The sequence below is a fragment of the Zonotrichia albicollis genome, chromosome 10 (assembly GCF_047830755.1).
Source record: "Zonotrichia albicollis isolate bZonAlb1 chromosome 10, bZonAlb1.hap1, whole genome shotgun sequence".
Lineage (NCBI taxonomy): Eukaryota > Metazoa > Chordata > Aves > Passeriformes > Passerellidae > Zonotrichia > Zonotrichia albicollis.
The window spans coordinates 3665353-3680256 of record NC_133828.1 but is presented as its reverse complement, the minus strand read 5'-3'; the positions used below and the strand labels follow the sequence as shown (position 1 = coordinate 3680256).

The following is a 14904-nucleotide window of genomic DNA, read 5'->3' as shown; positions in this document are numbered from 1 at the left end:
CCTGTCATATGTGTGTCACTGACATCAGCTTGAAAAATCAGGGCTTGCTGTTAGAATTTTGCAGCAACAAGTAATATCTGTTACTTTTTCCAAGTGTATGAGATAATACAGTGTACATCAACTGCTGCTGCTGGAGAAACATTGACTTGTGATGTAGCTATGCTTGATAGCTTAATTATTCATTGCTTTGTTCCTTTTTGCTTTTATAAAATTGGTTTCTGTCAGGTTTGAAGTATGTCAGCTCAAGATCCAAACATGGATCATACTTGCAAAGTCAGCTGTACAAAAGTCTTCACTTAATGAACATGTTTGCTTTATTTTTGTGCTTCTATAAATAATGCATAATGTAAATTTCTGTGGTCTAGGGTCCCTTTCCCAGAGGGGAGGTAGTTCTGGTGCAGGAATTTAGAAAGTTAAATCATTGTTGCTTCTGCTGAAGGCTCTGCAGCTTTATGTGAGATGCTCTCTAGAACACCTTACTCAAGGGAACTTACATTTTTGGCTGCCAAATGTATGGAGAGGGCACATAAATAATAAGGCAAGGGTTGGGTGTTTGTGGAAGTTGTACCCATATCTATCACAAAGCCTTTTTCTGCAGGCCTCTGGTTTAAGGGGAACCTAAAAAATTCTGCCTCTTATGCATAAATGTTTGTTTGACACTTTGTCAAATTATCTGGGTAGCCCCATAAAAACTTGATGCTGTGGTTTTTATCAATTTTATATCCAGAATAAAGAGGAAGAAGTTACTATTTTGCCAAATACACATTTAAGCCTTCAGCCTTTTGGTGAGAGTTGGGACATTTCAACACTAGTACGTAAGCAGGAAAAGAAATCCAAAATGTCCTTGTAAGGAAGCATCTGTTTACTAATGATGCTTGGCTATTCCAAAGCCAGCCCTGTGTACTGGGCTGATTGCAACAGGATTTCAGAGGAAAAGAGGCAGAATATTTGGATGAATTTATGTGAATTTAACAGAAGCAAATTTTAGTAGTAGAGACTGATGTGTTTGTGAGAGCTGTGTGAGAACGGTGTTGCAGAACAATAATCCTAGAACAATGATACCTAGGTTGCTTTCAGTGGGACCAAAGCCCACATTTGCTCAATTAATCTACACTTTCTAGCTAACCATGAAGTTTTGCACACCATCTCCCCACCAACCCAACACTGGTGTTAATCATAAGCATTGGTTATTTCTTGTTTGAGGAGCAGAGCTTTCAGGGAGGGCTCTGGGAAAGGAGCAACCAAGCCCTACTGTCATGTTCAGCTGACACAGCTGTTTATTGTACAACCTCTCCTCCCTGCTTGGACCATTGCCATGGATGATTTAAGTGTGTTTGGACTCCTGGTGGGTGCAGGAGCCTTGCTGGGCCGTCTCCACTGGGACCGGTGACAGAAGAGGGCATCAGTCGTGCTCGCTGGTTGGCAAACCCATGCAACGCCAAGAGTGAGGAAATTAAAATCTAATGCTCCTCAAATGGGCAGCCTGACGCATAATGGAGATGGGGCAGCGAGCCTGGGTATGTCAGGAACATCATTTTAACCCGACAAGACACATGTAACCAGGCATGACACGCTGCCCTGCTGGCACGGGCACGCTGCGTCTGGAACAAAGGCACTTTGCTGCAAATCAGATTCCCCTCACCCCAAACGAATTTCAGCTTGCAGGATTTCATGATTAACAGGCTTTCTAGGATATTTACAACTTTCTGGAGAGAGAGCACCTTTTTTTTCTTTTTTTTTTTTTTTGGTAAGAAAAAAGTGAAATGGAACACACACATTGCCTTTGAAATGTAGCCATAGCAAGGTCATATATTTAGGTGTTACATATTAAAATATTGATTTTTTTAGAATATAAAACCCCTGCTTACAATAAATACAATGCAAGTCATAACCTTTATTATAAAAATATTCCAGTGTTCCACAGTAAAGGGTCATTAACATTGCTATACTGTAGGGTTTGATCATTACTGGAGGATACTATGTTTTGTTTTTAATCAGGCAGTGATTTATATAGAAACTTATTAACAACCAAGATATGGCTCATTTCTGATCTCTGACATGCTTAAAAGATGTTGCAAATTAAGGGATTGATCCTGTAGATGGCTGAGCTGATAGGAAGAAATGTCAATAAGCAAAGTGCTCACTCTGTCACTGGCCTGTGCCTTTCACATCAGTAGATGTGCAGCACTGAGATGCTAGAGCTGATCCCAATGTCCCTGTACTTTAGAGGGACTTTAGAAGCATATGATTCTTTATTTTATTTCAATTCTGGTTGAACTCTGGTTGAGAGTTGCTTTTTCTTTGAAGTGGAGAAAGCCTCACCCCTAAGAATGCTTTGGGATTTCTCACTCGAGGTGTTGGCTTTCCATCCTCTGGTACTCAGCGTGTGTGGGCAGACATGGGGAATGGAGAGCTTTGGGAAGGGCTGGTGGTGACCAAAGGTGGCTGGGGGCATGGCTGTGAGGGTGAGGGACAGCAGGGAGATGGTGTCCATCACACAGAGATTCTCCAGCTCCTCGTAGTGAGGACCGGAGCTCACAGCCTCTTTAGTGGGCAAAGTGGACTTTGATGGGCTTCTTCCTACTCAAGATATTCTGTGATTCTCAGTGCTGAAAATTCAGCCTCACACTGACAAGGACAGTTCAAACAGCTTTATGTGATCACTTATCATGCCTTTAATTAATTAATTTAAATTATTCAGGCTGCATTGCATCACCCTCCAAGAGCAGTTCAGCCAGGTTTGTGCTGGGGTACTCTTGGCTCCTGCCAGCATCAGCAGTGCTCACAGAACCACTCTCAGGGATAAGAAACAGTGTCCCCCAGCTGTATGACACAGCCCACCTTCCTGGAATGAGGATCTGCTGTGCTGGGATCCCCTGGGATGGGCATTGCTGAAGCCTTTGGGATGGCAATAGCAGAGCCAAGGGTGCTGAGTGCAGGAAAGTGCCACATGGCAATTAAAATGACTGCTGGAAATGGAGAGTTCCTGGCTGAAAAAACCTGCCTTCAAATAAGTCCCTTTATGTGAGGAAATCTGTCATGTCGAGTGTTACCCAAGAAAATTTCATAGAGGGGAGCAAAAATCTTCCTGTGCCAGATTGATCCTGCTGCACATGCATTACTTATTAACGTGGGTCAGTTTGGTTTGAGGGGTTTTTAAAATATTTTTTTTAGGTAGTGAATGTTTTCCATTATTTTAATTGGGAAAAGCCTGATAAAAGCAAATGTACACTTCACGTGTCGGAGAACACGCTATAGCTTTTTTATTCTCATGTGAAACCTGCTTATATGTCACTTTATATGATTTTCTTTTTAAATTTTATTAGCTGAGTTTTAGTGCTCTTTAAAGTAAAAGTGATAGCAACCAGGTGCATTATGGGGTGGATGACACAGCCCTGCCAACACACCTATGTGAATAATTCCCACATTTCCAGGCTCAGCCGTTTGTGCAGGACCAGGCAGATGTTTTGTGCTGCTGATGCACAGAAGGCTCTCAGGCAGACACCACCAGTCTGATTTTGAGACCATAAACTGTATGCCACTTCTCTAAAGTGAAATACAGCAATTAAAAAAAAAATTGTCGTTCACTGATTTCACATTTTTGTGCGCATAATTTTTTTCTAATATTTTTCAGTTCTGATGAGAATTTTAAAAATTGAACATATCAAACCCTCCCTACTTTACTTGCTTGCCCTGGTTACTCAAATAGAGAGAATGCCAGTTTGTCTCTTGAACAACCAAAAACAAGTATATGAATTTTTGAGGATAATGAGAGGCACAAACTGCACCCCATGCAGTCACTGCTGCCTGTACCTACACGAGCCTCTTACTGCTTAAAATTTTATATGGTTATTTCTTTTTAAACACCTCAGCAGATTGAAGCAAAGATTTTTGCAACCTGAGTTTAAAGACAAAAAAAAAAAAAAAGAAAAAAGAAAAAAATAAACCCAAAAAAAGCCTTATATTCTTTTTTCTTCCAGCCTTTGATCCTGGCTCTCCAGTCGTGGGAACCAGGAGAAGTCATCTCCTGTGAACTGTGAGTAGGAAGCTGCGAGGGAATCAGCAGATGAGTTTGAAGGTTAGGCCTTGTTTATGCTGGGGATTAAGTCATTTGTGGTCAGTACCCAAGGCAGCTGGGCTGCTGCAGGCTCCCAGCTCCCATCAGATGACATTCCTGCAGGGAGATTCCTGCAGGGCGTTTCACTCTGCAGGGTGAATCCAGACCTGCTCCTGTCCTTGTGTTCAGATTGGAGCAGAGTCCTTGGGTGAATGGAAAACTTCAGAGAATAAAAGGGTCCTGGAAGGGATTGATCAAAACCATCATTTTATGGGTGTAGTAATAAACAGCCAAGCCAAGCCTGAGCTGCAGAAAAGCTGCTCCGTGTTTCTCAAGGTCCTGAAGGAAAAAACAATCAGCAGATAGGGAAGTGAAAGGGGGAAGAAATCTCCTAAATTCCTGCAATGCTCTGTCTGTGGGACCATTTCAAATATCTGCCTACATTTGGGAATATCCTGGGTTGTGCTCTGAAAGTTTAAGATTTTTTTCCAAAGGTGGTTTTATTGCCAATCACGATTAGGGTAGATTTACTTTTTTCTAGCAGGCACATGGTTAAAATCTTTCTGTGCTTCTAAATTTAAATCCGCTTCCCAGTAGTACTATCCAGGTCTCATTCCTTCTCTATTTCTCTTCCTTTTTTTTCTGTTCCTCTCCCTTTTTCTCCCTCTGTCACTGTGGATTTGATGGGGCTCCAAGTTACAACTGGATGCTGTTGAGATCTGTGCCGAGTTGCACCAACACTCTCTGTAAAGTTTTAGTTTCGTGGACCGCTATACAGCGACTTTTTATGTGTCTAAGAAATGGAAACATTTTGTCTCGTATTAAAAAAAAAAAAAAAGAAATATTTTTATACTGTGCTCCATTCACAGACCACATCAGAGGTATTCTAAGAATAGAATAGATCAAATATATTTTATGGAAATATAATGAGAAAAGGATGTGTTCCCAAAACTCACTCTGAACAAAGGAATGCAACATAGTCAGGAATACTTTAATGCGCCTAACAATTTTCTCATGTGAAAGGCTGAAGGAACAGTCTTGGTTTGAAGAAATCTTCCAATTCTCCCCAGGCACCCTGAACTTGAAATCAGAACTAGGAAAGCTATATATTACAAAAAAAAAGAAAATGTATGGAAAAAGTGACTGAGGGCATTAACCATAAAAGACGTTTTGAAAAGAAAAATAACATCAATATGAAACATTTTGTCATGTTCCATTTCATTGATCATATATTTATTTTATGTGCTCTGGAGCGCTGAAGCTTAGATGTAACTACATTTCAGGAGCCTCATATTAGACCTGTCATTTTCTTTGTGGTGAAAACTAAATAGCAAGGAAAAAAAATAGAATAGATTGCAATTATTAGATTTGGGTTGGATTCCTCTGGATTCTCCTTAAAAACTTAAAAAAATAAAAAAAAGGGAGCTTGGAAAAAGAGACATTACATTAACAGCTATTATAGGCACTGCCTGTGTGACAGATAGAGAAGTAGGAGGTACACCTACAATGTAAAATAATGCATCTTTTCCACGGTAATGCAATATGTTCACCTTAAATAGGCTTGTAATTAAACCTGCCACTGTTGATTAGATCAACCATGTAGGAAAGATGCATTTGTATTAGTTCTAATTAAATCTCTTTCAAACAAGTTGGAGTTATGGATTGTTTTTTCCACTCCCCAATACAATAAACATGTATTTCAGATGCTGCACGTGGCTACCCCGTAGTAGATCTCTGCATAAAAGCCTTTTCTGTAGCTGGTCTCTGATCTCATGTTTCTTCTGCCTCAGGACTGAACTTCCTTTCTAGGCAAAGCCCTCAATGATTTAAATTTGGATTTTTACAGGAGCATGATGGATGGAATCAGGCCATTCTGAGCACCATAAAAAACTTGTTTTAGCGTTGGTAAGGAAAAAATATTTATTATAACTCAGGTTTTTGAGTCTTAATGTGTTTTCCAAGAAGCATAAGGCTGGTTTAGAAATTCCTGGTGGAGAGAAGTGGAGTAGGGAAGGCCTGAGCTTGAGGAGCTCTGGCAGGTTCTGGCACACTCTTGCCACTTTCTCCAGTGGTGGGTGGCATTACTCACACTCAGCATCTCTGAATGTTGCTGGTCTAAAGCCCAGTGAGATCCACTGTGTTCTCAGAACCCCTCTTAGAGTCTGACACCCTGTTAAAGATAAAAGTTACACTCTCCTTGGACTGTCTGGAGTGAGGATTTTGGCACTAAATGGAAATTTTCAGGTATACCAAGCAATGCAATCTATAAATGCTAACCAAGTCCCACTGTGGTGGTAATTTATTTTGGGGCATTTTGTGCAGTTCAGGTTTTCAAAGGAGTGAGTCCAGGGGAATATCATCAGCCTTTCTCTCAGTTCATCATCCCTCCTCTCAGGGCAGAGCAGGTTGTAGGCACACAGTGAAAATGGAGGGGTTGGAGACTCTGGGCTCCTTTCTGGTGCTTTTGGGCTTTCTCCTTGTCATGGTGCTGCTGGCTTTGTGTGGGCAGGTGCCAAAGCCCTTCCTCCGAGGCAGGATGAGTCTGGAGGGCAGAGGTCCATCCTGGGACTGTCCCCAGGATGAGAGGATGGCCAGGGATGCTGATTCACCTCTGGGCACAGCATGGCTCTGCTCCTTTGGACTCCTCCCTTGCTGCCGGCAGCCAAGTGGGTCAGGAATTGTGATCATGGCTCTGTGAATGCCAAACTTTATTTCTGAAACAGCCCAAGAGCACTGAAAACCTCCAGGAACCAAGAGTGCTCTGTTTCACATTGTAACACAACTGGAGAAAAAAAAATAAATAACTTGTACTGTGTTTTCATATTGATTTTCCTTCTCTTGGTGCAGCATTTTCAATTTAAATGGCAGCAGAGTGAGGCACAGAATGGGAAGGAATGTTCTGAGCCCTGCAACTGGGAAAAGAGCCTGGTTTTCTGATTTTGTGTCCGTGTTACCCAATTAAATTTTGTCACTGTCCTGTGATTTCATGTCCAGTGCAGTATTGCTTCCACAGAAAAGCCAATTACAGAATAAGATAAGAGTGACAGTGCCTATATTTAATTACTACTATATAATATATTCAGGAAGAAGATTTTTTTCCGTAAAACTTTTTTAGTCAACATGAAGGAAGAGTTTCTGCTGATTTTTATTGTCATAAGACAGAATATTATTTCATGCTACTATTGAACTATATTTAACTTGCATCTATCTACAACAGAAAACTTGAAAATCAGTTTGTTAGATTTTATTGCTCCTTTTTATCTCATAAGCATTTTCCTCAAGTACCATTAAATAATGATACAATTTTTAGAATATCAGTTATCAGATGGTAAAAGTTTAATTTTTGTTTTTGTGTTGTGTGTTTTGTCCTCTTTGTATTTCTTAGCTGCGGGGGAAATCTTCTACCTTCAAGAAACCTGATATTTTGGACCAGATCCCTGTCTGAACAGGTTGTGTGCTGCCCTTTTCAAAATCAAGCTATCAGAGGATGCCCTTCAGCAGAAGTGTTAAGAGGACTTGGTGAGCTTAACATGTTTCGCCTGCTTAATTTAATTTGGAAAAACTCAACCAGAAAATGAAGTTATTAACAGGTTGGTACATTCAGAGATAAGATGATGTCACAGGAAAGCAGTCAAGTGGGCAGCTTGTCAAAATATAAAATATGTATCTGTCAGAATCAAATGATAGATAAGCTGTGGCTGGGTGTAGGATGCAGTGAAAATAGTGTGCTAAAAATTGAAGCCGAATCCCACCAGTCTGGAGCACAAGTTTTAGTAACTATTGTGGTGAGCAGAAATACAACAATCCTGGGGACGTGAACTGTGCTGCTGGAACACATTGCTGTGTGCAGTTCCTGCCCAGTAGCCAGAAATCCATCACCATGAGACCTCCAAGGGACAGCAGAGACCTTGGAAGAGTGGCTGTTCCAAAGATGGGAACTGAAACCAGCCATGGGGTGCCCAATTTTGGAGGATGTGGAGCTGGTGGGGAGAGTCCAGAGGGTTCCATGGAGCTGCTCCCAGGGCTGGAGCCAGGGTGGGAGAGCTGTGGGTGCTCACCTGGAGAGGAGAAGGCTCCAGGCAGAGCTCAGAGCCCCTGGCACGGCCTGAAGGGGCTCCAGGAGAGCTGGAGAGACACTGGGGTCAAGGGATGGAGGGACAGGAGCCAGGGAATGGCTTCACATTGACAGAGAGCAGGTTTAGATTAGAGAATATGAAGAAATTTTTCCCTTTGAGGGCCAGGTGAGGGTGCCCAGAGAAACTGTGGCTGCCCCTGAATCCCTGGAGGCGTCCAAGGCCAGGTTGGATGGAGCTGGGATAGTGGAAGATGTCCCTGCCCATGGCAGGAGAGTTGGAACAAGATGTGCCTTAATGGTCCCTTCCAACCCAAACCATTCAATGTGTCTGTAACTAAAATTGGGACACACCATTAGCCCAGATATGCCAAAATGAGCATTAGTAAATCTTTCCCTGGGTAACTTGGAAAGTTTTGAGGGCTTCAAATGTGAGGATAATCTGTCTGGCCAATGTAATGAGCGTTTCAGTGTTGGAGAGGTCAGATGAAAGAGAGGAGCCTCCAGTGTATTCTCCAGGAACGTGTACATGTCGTGTTCCATCACAGTGCCCTTCCTGCCTTCTGGTTTGTCGTCTCAAATAGCTGGCACCAGGAGGTTACAGCCAATAAACTTGGGAATTTTAAATGGCAATTTGGAGTCTCGTATGAGCTAAACAGAATAGGCCACTTAGCAAGGAATGCAGTTGAAGTCCCAAATATTGTGATGGCAAAATGAAAGAAATACCATTACAATGAAAGTCAGTATTGTGTTATCATTGAATTTGGGAAAATGATCCTGTTTGTGTGGAACTTCATTCACTGCAAGTTGCAAAACTGAGCATAAAGGCTGTAAACTCTTGGGGACAGCTCATGAAATGTGCCTGTTTGCTCGGGATCTTCCATGATGCAGAGTTTGTGATGGGAATTCTCAGGACTAACAGAATACAAAGAGTAGAAGCCCTAAATAAAATGCTGCTCTTTTATTTAAAGGTCAGAAGGGACCGGTCTGACCCCTTGATCTATAGGCCATAGTGCTTTTTTCACTAACTTCACCATGATAGTTCCAATTTATGCTTCAGTTTAAATGGTTCCTAAAGACTCAGCTTGAGATATATTCTTCCTCAGGAAAACAATAATAATGAGGTTTTCTATTGTAAATATTTTTCAGTATAGAAAATATTTATCACCTAAATTCCTGTGGCCTTCTGACCTTCAGAATTTGGTTCTTATTATTTATGCCTGAACAAATTTAACTTTTATCAAAATCCTTCTCTTTCATAAATGAAACAGGTGAAGTTTAAATCTGTAACAGCTCTTCAAAATTGTCTTTTTTTTTTGTTTTGGTTTTTTTTTCTCCCCTGAGGTAATTCCAACAAGTTTGCTAGGCATTTTATTGTGCTATTTGCAGAACTGAGCATTTTTGGGTTTAATTTGATGGGGATTTTTTTGTTTTGTTTTCTAATAGTTTCCCCAGCACTGTATACTGGGGAGACAGCAACACTGTGCTGCTGTTATCCTCCATTTTATGTATACTCAAGGATCACATTCTTGCTTTTGGAACTTCAAGCTGTTGGCATTTTATGTGCTATACTTAGTCTATATCATGTTAATTTTTTATTTAACAATAATTTTAATGGTGATACAGAATGATGTATAGTACTGCTGTACAAATTTAAAACATCATAGATATGTATAAACTCCAAAAGTGGAACATAGAATGCATTTTTTGGTTAAAATCTGAAAATAAATCACAAATATCCTGGCATGAGGGGCTCTGTTTTAGACTTGTGTAACGACAATGCTCTCGTAATTGAAAGAAAAAAAAGAAAAAGGAAATTTGGGAGACTGTTAGTCTACATGTGGCATACTTTTTTTCCCTTGAGTTGAAAAAAAAAAAGCCCATTGACACATTTGGACTGAAAAACCCTTTTCTGCACATGTTTTATATATGTGGGTTTATTACACAGATCATGTGTCTTAATTGGGTAATTTATATTGTGTTATCCAAAGAAGATGTTCTTGTTCAATTGGATACACAATGAAAGTTTCAAGAAAACTCATTAATCCTGTTTTTACAGAGATCAGAGCATGGCCATGGAATAACAACAGCTACAAATATATCTCCATATGCTGAGGCAGTTACCTACGAGATCGTGTTCCCTGGATAGTGGTGTTTGTAAATATAGATGTATACACAACACAGGTAGGGATGAATCATACCTTTAGTGGGAATTTTTCTTCCTGATTCTCTTCCTGAAGCTAAATATATTAGATTTATCCACTGTGCGTCTTTTGATGCAAAAATGTATTTACAAATCAAACTGATCTCAATGAGGAACTTTCAGTCGTTTTGTTATCTCAGACAATTTGAGCACTGATGTTTCAGTGGGGTAAGGGCAACTTGAATTTGAGCTCTCCTGACCTGTTTTTTCCTCCTTCCCACAGAACCTTGATATTTTCTAAATGAATATTTTGTTTCCTTGTACTAATCTGACACTGTTCACCCAGAAACTGAATCTAGTAATTGCTGGTTAGGCTAATTAAGATTTCTTGGTTTCTCTCCCCCTTTGTCATTAAAGCTGGATTTGAGCTTCACATACCCTTGCAATTACTTTGAAATTCCAAGTCTCCTTGCAAATACTTTGAGAAATCTGAAAGCTAAATGGTTCCCAAGTTTAAAATAGGATGTTCCCTAGTTGAAAGGCAAAAAAGCAATATTGTTATATTTGTATTCTGATGAAATTCATTATGTACAATATAATTTGTGTCTCCATAACAATCTACTCTTCTTCAATTAGGGATTAAGCTAGATACTGTATTTTCTCTAGATCTTTTTAGTAATTTTTTTTTCATTGAAAATACAGAAGGAATTTGAAGTGTTTGTTACTGGCAGTAAAATATATGTTTGCCGAGTTCCTCTTCTGTTTATTGTAAATCAGCTACAGAACAGCAATCCATGGCATCAATCCAGGAAACTGAGAATATGAAGTTAGGCAGTAAAAAATGAAGAAAAAATCGTGTTTATAAATCTCTATGAACATCTTCCTTGCTATGCACTGAGGACCTGTTCCAGCTCCCTTTGAAGCCAACAAGAAAACTCCCACCAACTTCCAGTGGGATTTGGCCCCTGATTTCCCACATTTGTGTCCAGTTTGGGCTGGGATAGTGCAGGCAGAGCACTGTAACTGATGGGATTGGTGCAAGGACCAGTGCATTGTGGAAGGAAGATGAAGAGATAAAGGTGTTTATCACACCAATTCCATTTTTCATGGGAACATGAGCACTGGAAATGGTGCCACATTGTTGGCCAATTTGTTGATGTGCTACAAGCCCTCACTGCTGTCCACAACTTCAGTCCCCTCAAGAACATCTGAAGTGTAACCTAGGAGAAATCTGTTGTAATTTGCACTCCTGCTCTCTGTATTTATAAGCCTACAATATTGTAAGTTTTTGCTGTGGGTGGACAAGCAACATCCACTCATATCAAAGCAGATACAAGTACAGATAAATATAACTTTATACATTCATTTTTATATAACTTATGCAAATGTATGCACAAGTTAGTCACAGTCCCCAGGCTGGCAGCAGCTCTGATGTGGCCATTGTTGTAGCTCATTTTGGACACCAGTGTTGGACAATCCTCCAAGAAGAGCTTTGCATGTGAGTTAGTGTGCAAGAGCAAGGTTTGGCTGGATGGAGATGGCAGGATGGGACAGAGAGGAGCACAGTCACGGCAATTCATCATCCCTCCAGCCAAGGCATGGCTTAGGCAAGCTTCATGTGAAGGCTCCAAGTGTTTTTTCTCTTGAGGGCATTGCCAAGAGGGCTTGAAGTCTGAAAACTATAATCTAAGCAGTAGGGACCAAGTTATTAATGGATGTTTAGGAGGAACTGGCTTGTGGATGGACTGCAGCCCACACTAGCATCTGTATTTTCACAGAATGATTTGAGTTAAAGATCCCATAGATGTCCCATAGGCAGGGACATCTTCCACTTGACCAGGTTGCTTCCAGCCCCATCCAACCCTCAGCTTCATCTCCCCATCAGCCACCTCCTATGACAGCTAGAGTGCTGTTCTCCACTTTTAAATTAAACAAAACATTATCTTTTACCCCATTGCAACACTAATTGCTCCAGAAAAGAAGAATTTTCTCTAGCACTTGCTGTACTGACCATCTTAAAAAACAAATCAAAGACTATAGACACAGCAGCTTATTGTTCTTTTCTGTGTGAACTTATCTGTTCCCCAAAGACTAAACAGAATAAAAGGGACAGTTTTGGTATGTGGGGTTCAGTTGTCAAAATTAGTATTCTTAATGTTCTTCCTTATTTTAAACACCCATGAATAACTTGGTCCCTACTGCTTAGATTATAGATTTTAGTGTATGAATTTTAATAATTCTAATTAATGGTGCTATCTTTATTATATTACTTTGTACTTGGGTTCACTCTTTCATCACAAGATCTCAAAGCACTCTATTAAGCTGCACCAAATCTTTGTAAAGTAGATGAATTTTAGCCTATTGAGTTTATGTATTGGATAAGTGTAGTAAAGGGAATGAACAGTTTCTCCAAAGTTCATTTCAGAGCTTTGCATTGATTCTCTGCAATATTTAAACACTGGGAAAATTAGGCTCCAGAAAACTTGACTCCCACTTCTACCCGCTAAATTATGGATCTCTTTACTCCCCATTTTGAATTTCAAGTAATCTTTGAAAAATTTGTATTCGTGAGTCTTCAAATATGAATAGTGATAATTATATCAATATTATTAATATGCACAATTAAAAGAAATAAATCTACATTTTCAAAGCTTTGATGTGCTTACAAAAACTGAACTTTTAACTGAAAGTGTGTTCTTAAATCACGTATGTATTACAGAAATCTGTTAAGACAGTCTCACAAAGATCTGCATATGCTCAGAGCAATGATTCATGTGCTCCTGCAGCTATGCCCTGGGAGCATCACAGAAATCTGAGGGAATGGACCTGCCCAGCACCTCACAGGTTTTTCCTCAAACCAGTTTTGTTGTGTTTGTTAATTATGGTAATTTTTAAAAATCATATTTATTTATATACATATTTATAATTTTTTGTGTGATCTTTATGGTGTTGTAGTTATGTGCTGTAAGAATAACCACCTGGAGATTCTGTCTGCTAAATCCACACCAGATCTCTCTGGTGGACTGTTATCTCTGATAATGTCCCCTTTCAAATCCACCAATCATTGTGGATGTTGTAGTACTTTTCTTAAAAGTTCTTCCTCTCCTTTCCCACTACTCTACACCAAGATGAGAGCTGGTCATTCACCACATGGATTTCCTTCTTCTAAAGGATTTTCATATTTGAGACTTGTTAAATAGTTCAAACTGCTACATCATTACTCTTTCTTTTCCATTTGGGCATTTTAAGACACTTACTTAGCTGGTTTAAAAATAATAAAGTTGTGACCTTTAGTTGACATTCCAAACTCCTGTTTTGAAGGCTGTGCTTATATTTTGAGGTTGCTGCCTAGGAAAATCCAGACTAACTGAACTGACTAATTCTGAGTGCTTACCTCCTTTCAATGCATTTTTGGGGTGGGGAGTTTGAGTGTAAAGGAGCATGTTTTAGAACCAGTCTCTGCCCAGGCTGCTGAAGGCAGAAGGTGCCTGAGAGTGAAACAAAAATGTTTTGAAGAGCAGGATTGGACTCCCTGTCTCTTCTGCACTAACCACCAACAGCTGGAGAACAGGCTGCAAGAGGCAAGGGGATCACGTCTCATGGACACGTGAGCAAAGTTTCCTTAGCAAAGTTTCCAGGGGAAAGGTACAGGTTTTTTACTTGATTCTATTTAAATATGATAGAACTTCTACAGATCTTTGTAAAATATGTAAGTTGCAGTCCACGGACTTTCTGTATCAGGTAAGTGTGGCAATATGTGGGGCTTTTTTTTTTTGTTTCTAGCTATTTTTACCAAATTGCTGAACAATGCAGCTAAGCATCAACAGGGACTTAGGTGGGAGGGGGAGATAAGAAAAGTTGAGGGAAAGACAAAAGTGTGTCTGTAGTTGTCCAGGCAGTCTTCAGACTTTTGCACTATGACTTCAAACCCTGGCATCAGTGAATTCTGCCTATTCCAGCAGCAGTTTTGGTCAGGGCAGCAGTACATGGGAGGATGTCCCATTGCAATTCATGGTTCTCAGTAGTGATGGCACAGTGCCTGTACCTATCTGATTCCAGTTCATGTGTGGTCAGAACGTGTTTGATCTCTTCCAGAAGACAAGGAGCATCCCACAACCACCTTAATATCATCCACTCTGGCATCTGCTGAAACATCTGGTGGTGGCTGGTGCTGGAGACGTTACAGTGGATGTGTTGGGAAACCCGTCTGGCTCAGGATGAGAGTTTTTCTGCTCCTCTGTGCTCCACAGCATTGGGGGATCTGGAAGTCCTTCACGCTCTGACCTTTTGGAAGTTGGAATGCTTGGTGCAGAGCTGGCAATGAAAAAAACAGCATTTCCTGCTTAAAACTTGGTGAGGCATATTTTTATTTTAATTGTGTACTTATAACCACTTGTTAAAAATGAGGTATTTTACACTATTACCTTAGACCATTGTATTTTAGTATAAAAACCCACTCTGTTTCTCAGTGATACTCTTTTGCAGAACGTAGTTATGTGGGGATAGTGTTGACTAGTAATTATTTACTTGGTCAGACTGGTTAGTTTACCCTCAAACCATGCATTTCATTTTAACAGTGGCATCTTAAATAGTTATTTAGAGAAGAGCTGCAGAAGACAGCAACTTCACAGA

At 40.2% G+C, this 14904-nt stretch overlaps 1 long non-coding RNA gene across 15 annotated transcripts in view; it reads left to right on the top strand.

Moving 5' to 3' along the window:
• The window catches only part of LOC113459808 (uncharacterized), a 63870-nt gene that overhangs the window by 6689 nt on the left and 42277 nt on the right, over positions 1-14904 (top strand). For 12 of the 15 annotated variants that reach the window (XR_012581881.1, XR_012581878.1, XR_012581890.1 and 9 more), the window contains 6 exons: positions 3981-4078; positions 5904-5962; positions 7443-7576; positions 10189-10313; positions 11722-13116; positions 14368-14625. This is a non-coding gene — a long non-coding RNA (uncharacterized LOC113459808). The remainder of the gene's footprint in view (positions 1-3980; positions 4079-5903; positions 5963-7442; positions 7577-10188; positions 10314-11721; positions 13117-14367; positions 14626-14904) is intronic. The other 3 variants (XR_012581882.1, XR_012581880.1, XR_012581884.1) reach the window with 3 other exon arrangements.